At 39.6% G+C, this 16104-nt stretch overlaps 1 protein-coding gene and 1 long non-coding RNA gene across 8 annotated transcripts in view; both read left to right on the forward strand.

Annotated features, from left to right (window-relative positions):
* USP24 (ubiquitin specific peptidase 24) overlaps positions 1-16104 on the forward strand; it is a 164070-nt gene that overhangs the window by 3991 nt on the left and 143975 nt on the right. The window lies entirely within an intron of this gene.
* On the forward strand, positions 3608-9895 carry LOC146402951 (uncharacterized). Its single transcript, XR_014808268.1, has 2 exons — positions 3608-4717; positions 6801-9895. It is a non-coding gene; the product is annotated as an uncharacterized LOC146402951 (long non-coding RNA).

Genomic DNA, 16104 nt, shown 5'->3' on the forward strand with positions numbered 1-16104 from the left:
CTTGGTCTCTGGGTCTAGACAGGACTTTGAAAAGCTACCCAGTTTTGATTTTGAATCGCATTGCTGGAAAGCCTTTCCACAGCAGGTAGGAGTCTGTTCTATTATTAAAGAGCATGAGATCTCACAGCTGCTCTAAATAACTTAGCCAGATGTTTAACACCCGCCACTGTCGGAATTCTTCAGTGCCCCTGGCCAGTTGGAGGGCAGGCCCCCTCATTCTGCTCCACAGAGCTGGGAGAGTTGGTCCTTTCAGAACTGTGATCCCGTCGAGAGAGTTCGTAGACTTTAAAGCCAGGTACTATTGTAGGCACCTTCTAAAATTGAACAGTTGTGAAAAGTACCTTATTCGTTTTTAAGTCTCCTTGTTTTGTCTTTAGGACATACTAAAATGGAATGGTTTTTTGCAAGGAGATTTTCCTTAACAGCTAGAAATGCTTTCCTTAGCTGTCTAGTTCTGTGATAATTAACATTCCTTTAAGTGGTACTTAATACTGTGATCTCACCAATATGGTGAACTCCTTGTTTTGTTCCCATCTTATTATGGATAGTCTTTCTGGAAGTATTTTGTCAGATGTGTTTTCAAGATTTTGTTGCTTTTTTGTTGTTGCCCCAAAGTTGGTATGCTATAATATATGTAAATCACATAAAAATAAAAATTGCATTAATTTTGTAGCTCCATAACTCATTTCAGCCTCTTTTACCCCTTTAGTATTAAGTGGGTAGTTATATGAATGACAGTTATATACATTACATACATACAATACGTTATGTATTACATATTAAGGTTTGTATTATAATTCATATCCTTTTTTCCCCTAAAATACACAACCCTACCACTTTTGACCATGGAGTAAATATCAGATAAGTCAATTTTAGTTATTATTTGTGATTTGAGTACATTGCTTGTAGTTTCTGATATACTGTGATTTGTTAAGTTTTTAAAAGTGGAATCTATTTAAAAGTTTAAGTTAAACAATTTCAAGAATCAGTTGAAAGTGAATGAAAAATAGGGAATCTGAAAGATTAATTTTGAAGTAAGAATTTATTCAGAACCTAGTATATATGTATCTCCTTTGAGAATTGGGCCTATGAATTCATCTAACAGTTGGTTCTTGCTTAATGATTACCTGGCCATTTGCAATGACTGTAATTTGGTATGAAGGAAGTACCTTTTGTGTTGGTGGAGTATGTGTTGTGGTGAAATCATAGTAGATAGGGACAGCTTTATACAACATGATAATGCTTTTTAGCTTAAAATTTGAAACCAGTTACAGTATTAGAAAAGTAAATGTCGACGTGTTTCAACAGTTCGAGGAAAGGGTTTCAACTGTAATACAACCCAAAGAGCAGGCATCCAGGCACTACATGTCTTTATACTTACTGCTCAGATATCATACAAAATCGATTTTGAATTTAGGGGTGAAAATGAGTATTTTCTACTTTTAATAAGAACTGTTATATTTAGAAAAATTTAGTTCAGTAATACTTTTCATGCGTGGAGTTCGATTTTTCAGGAAATTTATCTTATTTGGAACACTAGAGAGAAATAAGTAAAATTAATAAGATTAAACCATTTCAAAATGCCCCCATGCATTTGATGCACTAAAGGTCATTTCATTCTTTAGTGCTTCAGCTTGTGTTTGGTTTTTTTTTTTTTTTTTTTTTTTTTTTGGTCTTTTTAGGGCCGCACCCACAGCATATGGAGATTCCCAGGCTAGGGGTCTAATGGGAGCTACAGCTGCCGACCTACACCCCAGCTAATGGCAATGCCGGATCCTTAACCCACTGAGCAAGGCCAGGGATCGAACCTGCAACCTCATGGTTCCTAGTCGGATTTGTTTCCCCTGCGCCACAAACAGGAACTCCCTCAGCTTGTTTTTTTTGTTTTTTTGTTTTTTGTTTTTGTTTTTTTTTAAAAAAAACATAGTTCAAAAACGTTTTAACGTTAGGTTTCCTATCACATTAGAAATAGCAAAATAGAAGTGTTTTGTGGTACTCCACACATGAGCTGATGACCTGTTACAGGCAGGCACGTTTGACCGTAGTGAGAAGTGACAGGTAGCCCGGGGTGAAGGAGGGGACAGGAAAACTAAAAGCAAAGCACGCTCATCAGTTTGTATGGGGCGGTATGAAACAGCTTTCTGTGCTCCGTGACCCCGAGAGGCTAACTGTTTTTAATGATGCCACTTCAAGAAAAGGTTACAGTATGCTGTGTTTAAGAAAGGTCAGGAATATGTAATATATTTTAGCAAGGTTTTAGTTTTAAAAAAATGAAAGAAGAAAGTTGGTCACATAAAGTTTTCAGGTACCTGGAAATTCAGATAGGAGGGACATTTCAGTCTGAGGATTCTACATTGCAGAGGCACTGCTGAGAAAGTTGTTCTTTACTTTCAAAAGAGCTGATTTTTTTCTCACCTTCCTTCTAGAGAGTTTTAGTTTCTTTTTTAAGTTTGTATTTCTCATTGTCATTCTCATAGGAATTTTTATTATTCAATATCGAAACAATTTTTAGTCATGATTTATAAAAATTTTTTTGTTAAGTTCATATCAGTAATAGGTGACATTAGACTTCGGTTTTTTTTTTTAATTTTTAATTTTTTTTAGCCACACCCACAGCATATGGAAGTTCCCAGGGCAGGGATCAAATCTGAGTCACAGCTGTGACCTACACCACAGCTGCTGCAACACTGGATCCTTAACCTGCTGTGCCACAGTGGCAACTCCAGATGTGGTTTATTTTCATTTGTTTTGAAGAAAAGAGCTAACACAATTAAGCCAACATTTTATTCTCATAATCTTTCCAGAAATTGAAATACTTCAACCATGGTGAAGAGGTCTATGGAATCTTTCTGGGCCTAAGTCGAAGATTTTAGTTTTCCTCTTAAAAATAAGTAACATCTTAGGTGCCCACCAGCGTCTCCTCACTTTTTGAGAGAAGTTCTAGCACATAGGTTGCTTCCCTGTAGTGTCTTAGCTAGTTATTTGCATTGTAAAATTCAACTGACAGCGTTTGATACGCTTTCACTTAAGCTTAAGATATTTGTGTTAGAAATATTTTATTTAAAAAATGCTTAGTGAGTATGATACATTTTTCTTTTTTGTCTTTTTGCCATTTTTTGGGCCGCTCCCGCGGCATATGGAGGGTCCCAGGCTAGGGGTCCAATTGGAGCTGTAGCCACAGGTCTACACCAGGGCCACAGCAACCCAGGATCCGAGCCGCGTCTGTGACCTACACCACAGCTCACAGCAACACTTAACCCACTGAGCAAGGGCAGGGACCGAACCCGCAACCTCATGGTTCCTAGTCGGATTCGTTAAGCACTGCGCCACGACGGGAACTCCCATTTTTCATTAGTAGGTTTCCAAAATGGTTTCTGAAGTTAAAATCTTCTCCAGAAAGATTTGTTGGTCAGACTTCCTGTTGCCAAGACTTCTCAATTTCTGCTTTGTGTGCTTTTAGAATCTGGCTTTTCATAAACAGGTCAACATTTTTTGCCTTTTTTTTTTTTTAACCTCTTTCCATTTCTCACTCTTATGTTGGCCATCTTGGTTGAAAATTGAATTGCTTTCTGAAACTTAGAGTTAGAAATCCACAGTGTAACATTTTGGTAGCAATTTAAAGTATATTTCAGATCCTAGAAACTAGGAAGGTATTCTGTGCTGCCAATGGCAACACCATCTGTCAATTGTTTAATTTATTCTAGACTCCTTACTCTCTCTTCTTATAAATAACCTGTTAATTCTAACCCTAAATATCTCTCCTACCCCTCCGTCTGTCCCCTCTGTTCCTGCTGTGGTTTTGATCATGTCCCTTTCTTACCCTTTCTCTGTGCTACCCACGGGAGCCAGAATGATCTTTGTAAAATGCAAATTATAGTTGTGGGAAAACCTCGTTTAAAAATGTTTGGTGGTTCTTTATATTCTGTGGTAAAATCTAAGCTCCTTTCTTTTGAGGTCTCTGTATTTACCTATCCCATCTTACTCCTGCCTTCCAGTGCCATGCTCCCCCTTGCAGTTCGGTGTCTTCACTCTTAGCCCCGAACCCCAATATCCATCTACCTGGCTAACATGGATTCATTCGTCAAGATTATCTCAAAGGCCATTTCTCCTTAAGGTACACTTGTCTCACACTGCCGCATTCTCCCACTGCATTTTGTACATACATGAAGTAAAACAGTGATCATATTTTAGTTAATAAAAGATGTCTCTACATAAATGTATCTGTGTTTCCCTTGGACTTGAGGAGCAGGATTGTTTATTTCTTTTTATCTCTATGTCCCTAGGACCCTTGGCTCGAAGTGTTTGTTTGGACAAAGAGATAACTAAGTGAACGGATGGAAAGAGCATCTTAAGTGAAATCAGTCAAGTGGTATTTGAAAGAGTATTGAGCCAAGAATTTGGGAGGTTGTACATTTTTCTTCAGGGTTCTGTTGTTTGCTAACTGTATTATTGGGCAAGTCACTTTGCCTCTCTGAGCCTCCGTTTTCTCATCTGTAAAATGGGCATCTTGCACTAGATCTGTGGTTAAGTATTTTTATTTGTTGACCTCTTTAAGAAATTAAAAACTATGAAGCTTTTCAGAAAACAGCACATACAAACATACACACTACATTTTTAAAGTAAGCTGGTGCTAAAACACTATTACTGTTATTTTTGGCTGCTAGGCCTACATTTGTTTTAATGAATTTTAAAAATTGAGTTTTTAGGAGTTCCCATCGTGGCACAATGGTTAACGAATCCGACTAGGAACCATAAGGTTGCAGGTTCAATCCCTAGCTTTGCTCAGTGGGTTAAGGATCCAGTGTTGCTGTGAGCTGTGGTGTAGGTCGCAGACGCGGCTCGGATCCCGCGTTGCTGTGGCTCTGGCATAGGCCGGTGTCTACAGCTCCGATTATACCCCTAGCCTGAGAATCTCCATATGCTTCGGGTGTGGCCCTAGAAAAGGCAAAAAGACAATAAATAAGTAAATAAATAAATAAATATATATATGTAAATTGAGTTTTTAAAAAGTATATAAACTTTATCACATGAAGACAAACCAAACTGTGATATGCATTAAAAATGAAAATAGCTTTAAGAAAAGCCTAAAGTGTTTTCATGATTCTTAGCAAAATTTTTCCTAGACTTTAAAATTATTTTAAAACATTGCTTCTGAGGAAAACGAAATATAATAGATTTAATTTGTGTCTAACTGAAATACAGAAAGAGGTATATTGCTTCCGAAGATAGTTGGGAATATTTTTTAAAAATCTGAAATTCATATTTGATTATCTGCTTATTAGTTTCTAGTTAGTTATAGTCATAAGAAAACCATGGCTCAGAAAATGTGCTTCAGCAGGACTTTTCAAATTTGAGTCCAATTTTAAGCTTTAAGGGTGCCCTTCTGTTTAGTTGCTTTTCCTGCCTTGCTCCCTTTTTTGCATGAACCTCTCCAGCCCCAGCCCTCCCCAGATATCTCAGAGCATGTTGCCTTGTTGATTGTTTTTAGGACTTTGTTATCTATGACTCCAGTGTGTCTAGATTGGCCTTTAGGTTAGCTGCTAATGTTTAAAGACTCTCCAGTGTCTCTGACTGTATCTTGGAAACAGCAGTCTTGCAGAGCATAGTTTTTTTGGTTTTGTTTTTACTTTGCCAAAGGGGCGGAGATGTACACCTAGCCAACTCGGCCTTCCATTGTCACCTCTTTTTTCTGTGACCTGTAGCATTGTTTTGATTGTTGGGCTCATGGTGGGCTGCAGACCCAATCTCATCTGCTGTTTTCAAGAAACAGTCCACTCACCTGACTCTTGCTGTCGTTGATATACTTTAAAGCACTCTTTCATGTCTATTTACACATTTTAAGATGCCCAGACTGCTGTTGCTGGCATTTTTACTAAATGGAAGATGAAGAGTTCAGAAGAAAAACTCTAGATTTACATTAAATAATGACGCAAATCAAATTCCAGTGATGAAAACAGGTATTACATTAAAAGTGTCAGAGCAGCAAAACAGTCAATAGCCCATTTAACAAAACAGCTTTTCATTCAGTAGACTTTTTATCAAGCATTGATGTGTGCTGGGCACTGAACTTAATATTGGCAATACAGTGGTGAACCGATCACACAAAGTCCCTTCCCTGTTATAGTTTCAAGGCTGGTAGGATTTTTACACTCCATGTCCAATAAATTGTAATGTTATAATTTGGAAAATTGAGGCCTTGAAGAGTATGAGGTTAAGTGCGAAGAGAATAGATCTATCAAAAACATTCAAATAGTGCCTCAATTTTTTTTTTTTTTTGATGTAATTCGACCTATAGTATCCATTGCCAGGAAACAAAGTGATTGGTTTTTTTCAAGTGATATTTCTTTAGTGCCATGGTATGTACAGAATTTGTATTTATTTACTCGAGTGTTTAATATTAGTAGGTTAATGATTCTGGTATCCCTTTTAAAAACAGTGCTAATTACTTCAACTAAGTGTCATTACTTTTTATCCTAAAATCATGAATTTGTATTTTTTTCCCAGAAAACGAGAAATTGCTCTAGGAACTAGTCCTTTTTTTTTTTTTTTTTTTTTTTTTTTTTGTCTTTTTGTCTTTTGTTGTTGTTGTTGTTGTTGCTATTTCTTGGGCTGCTCCCTCGGCATATGGAGGTTCCCAGGCTAGGGGTCTAATCGGAGCTGTAGCCACCGGCCTACGCCAGAGCCACAGCAACGCGGGATCCGAGCCGCGTCTGCAACCTACACCACAGCTCACGGCAACGCCGGATCGTCAACCCACTGAGCAAGGGCAGGGACCGAACCCGCAACCTCATGGTTCCTAGTCGGATTCGTTAACCACTGCGCCACGACGGGAACTCCGGAACTAGTCCTTTTTTAGGCTAAAAATCTCTCATAATTGTTGATAATACCCCCAAAAAGGCTATTTTAAAGTTAGAAGAATGTTGTTCTTTTTAGAAAGACTTAATAATGGTGAAATAGCAACTTTGTAAATGAAAAACCTTTCTAGATTTAATAACATTAGGAATTCTTAGTTTATTATCAATGTGTGTCTGTGTGGTTTTATGTTGGAGTGGACTATCTTTGCTGAAATACTGTAATACTTTTAAATGTTCATAATTTTCATTTTGTTAAGATTTCCTCCTCATGATGTCGGTTTCATTGGAAAGGTTTTGGTGAGTTACTGTAGTAGCAGATCATCCTGTATTTCACTAGTTTATTTGTCATATTTTTGAGAAAATGTCCATTGTCTGTCGAGCAATCAGGGTTCTCCGTGTTGAAATTATACCAGGCAAAAAATGTACATGTATATAAAATTTGTACCATTAAAAACAATTGGTTCATGATATGGGTACAGATGTAGTGACATTTGTAGAGACTAACAAGCAAGTCCTATTTGCTTTTCACTATTTTGAGGTTTTTATGGTTAGAGTGTAAAACATGTCTATCGTAAAGGAATTCCAAGCATTTGTTAAGGAGAATCAGAGAGCAGAAACAGTGCTGGGTTGTCTTGGATTCACTCAGTTCGCAGTGACTGGGTAGGAGAGGAGTATCCAGGAGGAGTTCCCACTGTGGCGCATTGGGATTGGGGGCCTCTCTGGAGCACTGGGACGCAGGTTTGATCTCCGGCCTGGTGCAGCGGGTTGAAGATCCAGCGAAGGTCACAGCTGCAGCTTGGATTTGATCCTTGGCCCAGGAGCTCCGTATCCCAGTGGCGGGGGGGGGGGGGGGGGCAAGCAAAAGAATACAGGACGAGATACACTTTATAAAATGGAAGAATTAGCTGTAGAGCTGAGAATATTTCCTGCCCCCTCCTCTCTCTAGTCCAATAAATAATACTTAAAAATTGTAAATGTAAGGATTAAAATTGGAGATTTGTTTCAAAGCTAGTAGGGACCACTGGCATCTTGTGTTAAATCCCATCAGTTTAGGGATAAATAAGGACCTTGACCTCTGGATCATTAGTGAAGTCAGGAAGGGAACTAGCCTTCTACCTCTTCAGAAGTGTTTTGTGCTATATTTCACCACACTGTCTTTTTGACATGAGGAAGTCCTACTGTAGGTCATTTGAGTGTCTCCTTCCTTATAAACTTGCTGAATTTCAATGACCACCATTTCCTTTGTGAGATACTAGTTTCCATTAGGGGGGCAAAGTTGGCATTTGATTCTTTTCCCCCCTTGCTTTCTCCTTCCGCGCTTTCTAATGTCAGCATTTATTGATAAGTTTATAACAAGTGGTGAGGGGTTAGGAGGGGAAGCTTGAGCAAGGGCTGTCATTTGCGAAGGTGCTCTGTCCATTTGTCTGCCAAGCGTCCTTGTACACCTGACAGGGACTGGTGACCCTGTGCCTGAGTCTGTCCACTGTTGTATGTAGGTACTGGGTATTTAAAAAGAAGCTCAATAGTCAGTATACAAATCTCTTGAAAGAGTATATGCCTAATTTGTATATCTTTTACTTTCTTAAAACTGCCTTTTTGTTCTCTGCATGTCAAATACAGTGATTAGCATAAGCATCAATTGGAAAGTATTACACACTTGTACATTTGAAATTAAACATTTTGAATGATACCTTGGGAAGGTATTAACACTCTAAAAACATAGCACTTGCCTTAATTATATAGCTTATGAATATAGAAATAAAATACAGTGTATGTGGATTAACTCTTAGAGGATACCTTAAAAAAAATCAGCCTTAAAATACGCCAGGTCCTTTTATAACTCACCTGTGCACATGCTTTTTCTCCTACCTGCCCAGACCTCCTTATTCCTCTTTCCACTTCTCATGCCACGTTGGTCCCTGAGAGTGAGTCCATCGCAGTATGTGATATCAGTTTGATCCTCGTGCTTGATCCTTTTTCCACAGAGTAGATTTACCCCAGGCTCATGGTTGGCAGAGATGGGGCTTAGACGTCTTATTTCATTCTAGCAGGTCCCACAATATTGCAAATGGTCATATGCCAAATATACTGTTAATCAGGTTTGCTAGTGGTTTCCCACTAGATCTTTATACCCTCTATTCCGCTTCCTCCCAGTCCCTCTTCCTCTCCACCTGGTGGGGAAGTCCCTTCTCAGTTTGACATCCAAGTCTCTGTCAAAGGATTTATCCAGCTGTATTGGAATTATTCATGTATTTGTCACCCAGACTGAATTGTAAGTCTTTTGAGGACAGGCTCTGATCTTCTGTATTTCTCAAAAAGTCCAGGGAAGCATTTGATGTAGGAGGTGCGAAATTAAATAGAAGACTCTAATCAAGAAAATGCTTTGCATCCATCACCATTTTGGAACACAGATTCCTCCATTCACACATATCAAGCCTCTTAAACGGAACCTTGCCTAAAATAATCTACGCCATAGCTTGAAGGTAACTAGTATTTTGGTAGTGATTTCTGTCATGGTATTTACCTGTTTTGCAGTCTGTGGGAAGGAACTTTTTTTGAACTGTTGCTAGTGTCTTTTTGATGGACCCAATTTTAAACATAACACATTAAATTTGAACTTTGGTGTTAAATACCCTCCCTCTGCTTTATAAGTTTTTTCTGTAGCTCATAGAGAAATATTACACATGAGCAAGAACATAATACATGCTAAAAGAAACAGACCTTTTCAAAGCCTTTGTTATGACTGTCAGTCTGTTTCGTTTTTTGGGTTTTTTTTTTGTTTTTTTTTTGTCTTTTTAGGGCCGCACCTTTGGCATATAGAGGTTCCCAGGGGTCAGATCGGAGCTGTAGATTCCGGCCTATGCCACAGCCACGGCAATGTCAGATCCAAGCAGCATCACCGACCTACACCACAGCTCATGGCACCACCACAGCGAGGCCAGGGATTGAACCTGTGTCCTTATGGATACAAGTCAGATTCATTTCTGCTGAGCCACGGTGGGAACTCCACACTTTTGAAGAAAGAAAAACATGCTACAAAATAATTAAAACAGTAAACTAGGGAGTTTCCATTGTGCCTCAGCAGTAATGACCCCAACTAATATCCATGAGGATGTGGGTTTGATTCCTGACCTCGATCAGTGGGTTAAGGATCCAGCATCGCCTTGAGCTGTGATGTAGGTCGCAAACACAGCTCAGATCTGGCGTTGCTGTGGCTGTGGTGTAGGCTGGCAGCTGCAGCTCCAGTTCAATTCCTAGCCTGGGAACTTCCATGCTGCGGGTATGGCCATGAAAAGCAAAAGAAAAAAGAAACTGATTTTTTAGTGTTGTGTCAGTTTCAGATTTTCCTGTTTGTTTCATTTATCACTGTAATAGCAATTAATCATGTTACTATTAATTCAAGTGGGATTTTTTTTTTGTTTTTTTTGAAGTAAAGCCATTGAGACACTGTTAGGGTTTTACTCCTCCTTTCTTACCCCCAGTGTTGGTTTTTTTGTTTATTTGTTTGTTTTTAAAAGTGTGTGAAGGAAATAGGAGGAGGAAAAAAACAGTAGTATACAAACCTTTCCTTCACCACTGAACAGATATTTATTGAATGCCTTTGGCTCTGGTCTGGCCTCTGACTGCTAAAACGCATGCTTTCTTTTAAGGAGCTTATAATCTATTGCAGAGGTTCTGATGGGTGGGTAGAGATGACCAATGTCAGATCAGGTTGCTTTTTCAGAATATCTTGTCTCCAACAGGACCTCTTACTATCACAGGAGATTCTAACAGAGTAGGGAGTATTGGGTAAAAGTACTTAAGAAAGTGTTAGAGGAGTTCCCGTCGTGGCGCAGTGGTTAACGAATCCGACTAGGAACCGGATGAGGTTGCCGGTTCGGTCCCTGCCCTTGCTCAGTGGGTTGACGATCCGGCGTTGCCGTGAGCTGTGGTGTAGGTTGCAGACGTGGCTCGGATCCCGCGTTGCTGTGGCTCTGGCATAGGCCGGTGGCTACAGCTCCGATTCAACCCCTAGCCTGGGAACCTCCATATGCCGCGGGAGCAGCCCAAGAAATAGCAACAACAACAAAAGACAAAAGACAGGAAAAAAAAAAAAAAAAAAAAAAGTGTTAGAAAAGGTGTGTGTCCTCTCGTCAGTAACAAATCCAGTGTGGATGTAATTTGATTTGTACACTAGATGTTTCTGAAGTTTTTATCTTGAACAATTTCCAACCTATAGAAAAGTTGGAAGAACAGCACAGTGAACACCTGTATACCTTTCACCTGGATTCAACATTTGCAAACATTTTGTCACACTGATTTCATCTCTATCTCTGAAGACACACACATGCTTTTTTTTCCTGAACCCTTTGAACGTAAGTTGCAAACATCATGACCCTTGACTCCTAAATACTTCAGTATGAATTTCCTAGGGACAAAGTCATTGTCCTATAGAACCACAATAGCCTTTCAACCAAAGAGATTTAACAATAATACAGTAATATTCTCTATTATGTGGGCTGTACTTAGATTTCCCCATTTGTACCAACAATATCCTTTATAGACATTTTAAAAAGCAATCCCGGATTGAAGAAAAAATTATGAGCTCATACTTGGCAGAATGGCTATCATCAAAAAGAACACAAATAACACATGTTGGTGAGGACCCGGAGAAAAGGGAACCCTCGTACGCTGCTGGTGGGAATGTAATTTGGTGCAGCCCTTGTGGAAAATATTATGGAGGTTTCTCAAAAAGCTAAAAATAGAACTATCTTATGACCCAACAATTCCATTCATAGGCATATATCTGAAAAAAACCAAAACACTGATTTAAAAAGATACGTGCATCCCAATGCTAACTATACAATGGAATATTACTCAGCCATAAAAAAGTGAAATCTTGCCAATTGTGGCAGCATAGATGGACTTAGAGGGCATTATGTTAAGTGAAATAGGTCAGAGAAAGACAAATACTGTATGTTGTCACTTATATTTGGAATCTCAAAAAATACAACAAACTAGTGGATATAACAAAAAAGCAACTCCACAAATATAGAGAACAAACTAGTGGTTACCAGAGGGAAGGGGGGAGGGCAGTATAGAGGTAGGGGAATAAGGTACAAACTATTAGATATAAAATAAGCTGCAAGGATATATTGTACAACACGGGGAATGTAACAACTATTTTATAATAATATAAATGGGTACAACCTTCAAAAAAAATCATAAAAAAGTACTAGGCCCTGTATTAAGCACTTCAGATGCATCATCACATTGAACAAAATACAGGATTGAATAAAAAAGTCTGCATTGCATTTGGTTATCATGTCCCTTTAATGATTCTAATGTAGTCTTTACATCTTTTCACTTCTTTCATGACATAATTTGCTCCCCTTTAATAAAGACTGTACTTTATTCTTTATTCTGATCTTTTATAGAATTTTAGCATTTTTAGAGCCAAAGATGGAGCTTAGATCTATAGGTAAATGTTTTTGTTTTATAGATAAAAATAACATATGATGGTATCAAGTCTTATCTAAGAGAGTGGTTCTCAACCTGGGGCAGTTTTGCCCCCTGGAGACCTTTTTGGCTGTCCCAGCTAGAGAGGTCCTGCTGGCACGTAGTAGGTAGAGGCCAGGGATGTGGCCAGACATTCCACAACATAGAGGACAGCCCCCGTCAACAGAATTATCCAGCCTAAAATGTCAATATGCTGAATTTAAGAAATCCTGGTGTGAAAGCATACAACTCGTGGTAGGACTTAAACCCATCTTTCTTTGACCCTCAGTTCTGTGTTCTCTCTTCACACAAAACGTACAATGCCTTGCTTTCTTTGCCTTTCATTCTCCCTGCCTTCATCCTCCATTTCTTCACTTTGAACCTTTTTGTTAAGCCTAATGAATTTTTTATGGCTGTAAAGATTAAGATGAGTTAGAGCGTATTGCTAGAAAGGACATGGAGTATCTTTCTAAAATATAAAAGTGCTTTCAGTGGAGCTTTGTTCCTATAAGTAAAAGTCTGTGCAGAATAACTTTTTAAGAGCAGTGTAGATAATCATAATAGCTCTTCACTTTGTGTACATGATGTTTGAATTTACAGAGCATTTTCACATACATTATCCTATTTAGTACTCATAAAAACCCTTTGTAGTTATAAGCAAACAAATGTCCGTCTCCTTTTCATAAGTGAGGAAACGAAGGGTCTCAGAAAATAATGTATCCCATCTGGCTGTGGTCAGGTAGGTATTAGTTAAAATTACATGGAGAGAGAGTTCAGTGAAATTTTTAGCTGTGCTAAAAAGGAGCAGGCATCCTCTATTTAAACTTCCAGAGTTAAAAGGTACCTTTACCAGTTAGCCGCTTGTTCGCTCAAAGATCCATCTTGTCTGGAGCCTGAGGATGATTGGAGGTGAAAGATATAAGCCATACTCTGCTCAACTCCAGTCTGAAATTGAGGTTGGAAGAAAGAACATGCACTTAACACAATGGAATCCAACTCTTGGAGGACATCGGAAGTGGAATTTTCTTATACAACCTAGCTATTCAAATTAGTATGCAATCTTTTTAGCCTTTCTAAATAAAGGGTTTTTTGGTAAACTTTCAAAGATAAATAAATAAAAAAGAGCAGGCAATCATAGGCTCCTGGTTATTACACCTATTTAGGCGGAAGCTCTGGAGTATCTCTGGGGATGTGAAAGGAATTTAGGTATCAGATAAGAGTTCAGACACTGGAGTAGAGTGGAGAGTTAGATCCAGCTCCTCTCACTGAGTCACACAATCCAAGTAGGGCACCAAACCTGTAAGTAGGTGACGTTTACTGCGACTCAGTGCTTGACGTCACAGAGGTAGAAGAAAGTGCTTTATGTACGCCACACGCTCTCTTTGCTGGCAGACCCTCACACATGCAGTTCTTTGCACCTAGAACCCTTCTCCTTCCCTTGCATTTCATAAGTATTTAATGGATACTTAATATTCATTCGTTCACCAAATATTTATTGAGTACCTCCTCTGTATCCGAGACCACGGGAAATAATGCAACAGACAAGTCTAACAAAAATTCTGCCCTGGTGGAGCTTACATTCTGGTTGAGGGAAGACAGAGCGAGAGAAACAAGTCAGAGGCAGAATGCCAGATGATAAGTGTTTTAGAAAAAAATTAAGCAGAGAATAGGGCAGAGAACATGCTGGACTAGGGGGTGAGTGTGGCAGGGCTGCTTTTTAAAAGTAGGTTGTTGAGGGAAGGCTTCACTGAGAAGGTCGTATTTGAGCAAGGATTTGAAGGAGGTGAGGAAGCACATTGTATGATTACCTGAAGGAAAAGTGCTCCACGTCGGGGCATGGCAGACTTTTCTGTAAAGAGCCAGAGAGTAAATGTTTTTAGGCTTTGCAGGCCGCTTGTGTCCATTGTCTCTGCGAGCGTTGTGGAAAAGCTGCCCTAGACTGTGGAAACGAGAAAGCAAGCAGGTCTGTGTTCCAGCAAAGCCTTGTTCACGGAAAGATGCAGTGACGTCAGTACCTGGCTGGCTCCTGGGCTACGTAGAAGGAACACCTAATGGGAATCCCTGAGGAGTAGCAGGGAGGCCAGTGTGGCTGGAGCTTAGTGAAGGGTGGGCAGAGGGGAAGAGGACCTGGGCATGAGGTCAGAGGTGGAGGAGAGGGCAGCTCCTCACCAGGCCTTTTTGTCAGGCTGGGAAAGGCGAGCCCTGAGGGTTCTAAACAGGGAGGTGACATGGTCTGGTGGGAGTGGACCCAAAGTTTGTTTTTGCATGTGTTTATTTAAGACACCTGTTAAATATCCTCGTGGAGACATCAAAGAGGAAGTGGGACCGATGCCAGGAGTCTAGGGAGGATGTCCATGCTGGAGCCTTCAGCTTGGAGGTGGTATTTAAGACCATGAGACTGTGGTCTATTGTTAGACTTCTCAAGAGGGCCAGCAGCACTCCACAGGGGGCAGAAGTTGGTTCTTGGGGGTGGGAGTGGTGAAAAAACTCTCAGCTATTACAGTGGTTTGCTCTAAAGGTCAACCCTACCCAACGCAATCTTATTCTTTAGTATTTGATTCATGGAGCTGGGATGATGGTTTCACAGCAAGGCCTCTGTACTCAGGAGCCTGAGAAGTTCCATGTGGTTAGAGCAGACTGGTTTGGGAAAGCGGCAGATGAGGTTCTGATGTAGGCTGTGGTCAGGTGGTGAAGAGCTTTGCATGCCAGTGCAGGAGACTGCTTTTACTTTCTAGGCACCTGCAGGCAGCTGGGAGCTAAAGGAGGTTTCTGAGCAAGTAAGTGATGGGATCAGATCCCTTTTTTTTTTTTTTCCCCTTTACTTTATGTTGGTATCAGATTCTTTTGGGGGGGGTTTAGTTTAGTTTTTGTTTTTTAAAGATCGCAGGTGGCATTTTGAAGCTGGAACAGAATGGTGGCAGGGATGGCAGTCATAAATACTGAGTTTTGGCAGCAGTCTTTGTGGCATGCCGTGAGGACCTCATCTAAAACAGTGGGTGTCCAGGAGAGATGATGGAGGAGAAATTTCTGAGGTAGAATCACTGTGGTGTAGTAACCGACTGGGAAGGTGACCCAAAGTTTCAGAGATTAGGGACATTAGAGAAGAAGCAAATTTGAAAGAGAAGATCACTGAGTTCTTTATGGAGTTTGGAGAGTCTGGCAGATAGAGAAACACTCTCCTGAAGCTTGAAGAGAGGTCTGGGCTACTGGTTAGGCTGTACCTGTGGTTGGCCCTTTAGCTGGATTCTCTCTCAACCTCTTAGTCATCCTGCAAGTCAGGCGCTAGTCTCTATTTTTTGTTGAGAAAACTAAGGCACATAGAGAGGTTAAGCTTATTCAAGGTCACACAGCTAGCAGGGGGTGGTGGTGACAAAATCAACATTTACATCTGTGTTGTGGGAACGTATAGTAAAGGTATTGCATCGTTTCATCATTCCATATATAGTAAGGTGGAAATTATCACAACATTGTAAATGAACTACAATACAATTTTAAGAAATGAAAAAAAAGTTTCCATATTAAACCTAAAAAATTAAGAATAAAAGGTGCTTATTATAGGTAACCCATTATCTAGAATTTCAAGAATATCAGTAGGTTAAATACTGATGCTTTGGAGGAAAATAATTTTAATTGATAATCATTCCTCTCTTACTTTCTCAACTCTTGGTTTAGGGTACATTTTATAAAAATTTGGTTTGAATTTTTGTTGTTGTTGTTTTGCCGTGTCTGAGGCATATGAAAGTTCCCAGCCAAGGCTCGAATGTGTGCCATA

Source organism: Sus scrofa, chromosome 6, assembly GCF_054392235.1.
Source record: "Sus scrofa isolate SSC_HxYL_T2T_F1_AM1 chromosome 6, Sscrofa_HxYL_maternal_Yorkshire_Landrace_v2.0, whole genome shotgun sequence".
Lineage (NCBI taxonomy): Eukaryota > Metazoa > Chordata > Mammalia > Artiodactyla > Suidae > Sus > Sus scrofa.